Below are 4,759 nucleotides of genomic sequence, written 5' to 3' on the forward strand. Positions count from 1 at the left end.
GCCTCACTAGCCCATTGGCTGCTAGGGAGGAAACAGCTCAGGCAGCAGCAGCAAACCCTGAGGGAGAAGGGGTGGCCTCACTTCCAGCAGGATGACAAAGATTGAGTCTGTGAACAGTAACAATGAAAGGCCACAACCAGGAATTGCAGGGAACCTCTGGGCAGTTTCTTAACTCTGATTTTCCCATGCTGAATCATTATAAAACTCCCTCAATTATTATTGGCTATCACAAAATCAAGAAAACTGGACTCCCTATCAGAGATGTAATAATAACAATAATAAAAAGAACTCTCAAACCAAAGAAACTTGTTGTGCAATCTATGAAAATCCTGTAATCTCCCTGGCTTTTAGGAACCTTACATGTGGAGCAGGTACTTGGACCCGATGAATATATAAACAAGTAAATGAATGAACACAATTGCTTGCAAGACCATTGCTGGGGATACTTGTTTTTTGTCTTGGTGTATGGCACCCACAAGTTCTTGGCCTCTCAAGCCTAGGAGAGACTAAGATAATTAAGATACCTTAATTTGATGATTCCTCCAAACGAACAAATGAATTAACCCAACTGCTTGCAAGATTATTGCTGGGGTTACCTGTTTTTTGCCTTTTCTGTGTTGGTGCATGGCTTCCACAGGTTCCCAGTCTCCCAAGCCAAATGCCTTCATTTGATGATTCCTCCCAGGTCTTCTTAATTTCCCGTATCTTATTTCACTTCTCCATCCCATCTACCTGGCCTAGTGTACTAGTTGGGGTTCTCTAGACATACAAAACCAATAGGATGTGTATATACAGAGAGATTTATTTAAGGAATTGATTCATGATTATAGTGGCTGGCAAGCCCAAAATCTACAGAGTGGGCCAGTATGCTGGAGACACAGAGAAATGCTAATATATCAGTTCAAGTCCAAAGGCTACATGCTGGAGAATTCTCCCTTGCTCAGGGAAGGTCAGTCTTTGGTTCTACTCAGGCCTTCAACTGATCAAATGAGGCTCACCCAAATTATGGAGGTGAATCTCTTTACTCAAAGTCTACCAATGTAAATGTCAGTCTCATCCAACAGTCCTGTTACAGAAACATCTAGAATAATGTTTAACCAAATGTCTGGGCACTGTGGCCTAGCCAAGTTGACACATTAAATTAACCATGACATCTAGTTCAGTCTTTCATTATTTCTCACCTGGACTATTTCTTCAGCTCCTAAGAGGTCTACCTCCTTTTATTCATTAATATATTCATGCATTCATTCATTCATCAATCTGAAATTCATTTAATAAAGTATCCTCTGCGCCAGGCATATTTCTAGTGACTGGGGATGTGGCGGTGAACAAGATAACACCCCTGCTTTTACAAAACTTACGTTGTAGTTGGGGGGGATGACTAAAAAACTGGCTAACAAACACATAGGAAATATAATCTGAGGCAGTAGAAAGTGCTATTCAGAGAAATGAAGTTGGGTAAAGGAATAGAGAGTGGCCTGGAGGGACAGCTCCATTTTTTTAAGTGGGGTCAGGCAAGAAGCCTTTGAGGGGTACTATTCTATTAGGAATTGATGAAATAAGGGGGAAGACCAGGCAGAATACCATTTTAACAGAGAAAAAAGCAGACGCCAAGGTCCTGACAACCTTGGTGTGTTCTATGAATAACAAACAAAGACAAATGTGACTAAAACAGGTTTAGCAAGGGAAAGAATCCCAGGAGAGGAGTTTAAAATGTAGGCCTGTAACAAGATTATATGAGAAAAAGAAGATATTAAGGATGACTACATGCGTTTTGGACTGAGCAATTAACAAAACGGTGGTGCCGTCTATTGGGTGGGGAAGATTCAGGAAGAATGGGAACAGGATGCACATTTTTAAGAGTTCTACTTCCACCAATTTTGATGGGTTTATTAGATAACCTAGTACAGGCATCAAGTAGGATGTTGGATAAGTAAGCTGAAGCTCAAGGAAGAAGCTGCAGGCTGAAGATGTGAATTTGGAGTTATCAAATGTTATTTAAAGCCATGAGGCTGGAGAGGGTATGGTGAGAAGACATGAGAGGATTGAGACATAGGGGAGCTACAATCCTTAGGAGAGGATGTGCGTCTTCCTCTGCTAATGACTGTAGTTCCTCCTGGAAGAAGAAATGCATCCTCTTCTAATGCTTGTAGCTCCTCCTGGAAGAGGAGACACATCCACAGAAGGAGATTGAGGAGTAGCGGCCAGTGAGGTAGGAGAAAACTAGGAGAGGGTAGGGAGCGAGAACCAAGAAAAGAAAGTATTTTATAATACTGTGCCAAGTGCTACTCCTTTTAACAGAGTATTTAAATCTATTACATTTCTTGTGAATACTGAGGTATTTGGACTTCTTTCTAACATCTTATTTTATATTTCTATTTACCAATCTTTTTTCTTTGCTTCTTTATTTCTCATCTCATAGAAACTCCATGTGTAACTGTTTTAGGGGGAGTCCAGTTAGTCGGGCATAAACATGATTTTTTTTTTTTTTCCTAGGAGTTGCTTCCAAACTATGCTGTTATGATATTCTTCTCCCACTGGGTAGTGGCTCCCTTAACGGCATCTTGGCTAGATGACTTAATTTTCAACAACTTTTAGTTAATAGTATAATCTAATTATTTTTAAAACCTTAATTTTGTTTATTTAAAAGAATATTTTTTCCTGCCGGGCACAGTGACTGATGCCTGTAATCCCAGTGTGTCCGGAATTGGTGGGTTCTTGGTCTCACTGACTTCAAGAATGAAGCCGCGGACCCTCACGGTGAGTGCTACAGCTCTTAAGGTGGCGCGTCTGGAGTTTGTTCCTTCTGATGTTCGGATGTGTTCGGAGTTTCTTTCTTCTGGTGGGTTCGTGGTCTCGCTGGCTCAGGAGTGAAGCTGCAGACCTTCGCGGTGAGTGTTACAGCTCTTAATGCACTGCGTCTGGAGTTGTTCGTTCCTCCCGGTGGGCTCGTGGTCTCGCTGGCTTCAGGAGTGAAGCTGCAGATCTTCACGGTGAGTGTTACAGCTCATAAAAGCAGTGTGGACCCAAAGAGTGAGCAGTAGCAAGATTTATTGCAAAGAGCAAAAGAACAAAGCTCCCACGATGAGGAAGGGGACCCCAGCGGGTTGCCACTGCTGGCTGAGGCAGCCTGCTTTTATTCTCTTATCTGGCACCACCCACATCCTGCTGATTGGTAGAGCCCAGTGGTCTGTTTTGACAGGGCGCAGATTGGTGCATTTACAATCCCTGAGCTAGACACAAAGGCTCTCCTCCTCCCCACCAGATTAGCTAGATACAGAGTGTCGACACAAAGGTTCTCCAAGGCCCCACCAGAGTAGCTAGATACAGAGTGTCGATTGGTGCATTCACAAACCCTGAGCTAGACACAGGGTGCTGATTGGTGTGTTTACAAACCTTGAGCTAGATACAGAGTGCCGATTGGTGTATTTACAATCCTTGAGCTAGACATAAAGGTTCTCCAAGGTCCCACCAGAGTAGCTAGATACAGTGTCGATTGGTGCATTCACAAACCCTGAGCTAGACACAGGGTGCTGATTGGTGTGTTTACAAACTTTGAGCTAGATACAGAGTGCCGATTGGTGTATTTACAATCCCTGAGCTAGACATAAAGGTTCTCCACGTCCCCACCAGACTCAGGAGCCCAGCTGGCTTCACCCAGTGGATGCGGCACTGGGCTGCAGGTGGAGCTGCCTGCCAGTCCCGCGCCGTGCGCCCGCATTCCTCAGCCCTTGGGTGGTCGATGGGACTGGGCGCCGTGGAGCAGGGGGCGGCGCTCATTGGGGAGGCTTGGGCCGCACAGGAGCCCATGGAGGGGGTGGGAGGCTCAGGCATGGCGGGCTGCAGGTCTCGAGCCCTGCCCCGCGGAAAGGCAGCTAAGGCCTGGTGAGAAATCGAGCTCAGCGCCGGTGGGCTGGCACTGCTGGGGGACCCAGTACACCCTCCACAGCCGCTGGCCTGGGTGCTAAGCCCCTCATTGCCCTGGGCCGGCAGGGCCGGCCGGCTGCTCCGAGTGCGGGGCCCGCCAAGCCAACGCCCACCCGGAACTCCAGCTGGCCGGCAAGCGCCCCGTGCAGCCTCGGTTCCCACCCGCGCCTCTCCCACTACACCTCCCCGCAAGCTGAGGGAGCCGGCTCTGGCCTTGGCCAGCCCAGAAAGGGGCCCCCACAGTACAGCAGCGGGCTGAAGGGCTCCTCAAGTGCCGCCAAAGTGGGAGCCCAGGCAGAGGAGGCGCCCAGAGCGAGCGAGGGCTGTGAGGACTGCCAGCACGCTGTCACCTCTCACCAGCACTTTGGGAGGTCGAGGAAGGCAGATCACCTGAGGTCAGGAGTTCAAGACCAGCCTGGCCAAAATGGTGAAATCCCGTCTCTACTAAAAACACGAAAATTAGCCAGGCATGGTGGCAAGCACCTGTAATCCCAGCTACTCTGGAGGCTGAGGCAGGAGAATCACTTGAACTTGGAAGGTGGAGATTGCAGTGAGCCAAGATCGGCCACTGCACTCTAGCCTGGGTGACAGAGCGAGACTCTGTCTCAAAAAAAAAAAAAAATCTTTTTTCCAAAAGATTTTTAACTTTTTGTTAAGAAAATTTAATGGAATTTTCAAATATGAACAAAACCAGAGAAATCCTATTCATGCTCAACTCTGATGTCATATCAAGTGCAAAGCTCTCCTCCTGTGGAGGCTGGATAAGGATGAGTAGGAGACCCATCACGCCCTGCTGTCAAGGGGCTCACCCTCAGCTGCCTCCTCAACGATT

This window comes from Pan paniscus, chromosome 1, assembly GCF_029289425.2.
Source record: "Pan paniscus chromosome 1, NHGRI_mPanPan1-v2.0_pri, whole genome shotgun sequence".
Lineage (NCBI taxonomy): Eukaryota > Metazoa > Chordata > Mammalia > Primates > Hominidae > Pan > Pan paniscus.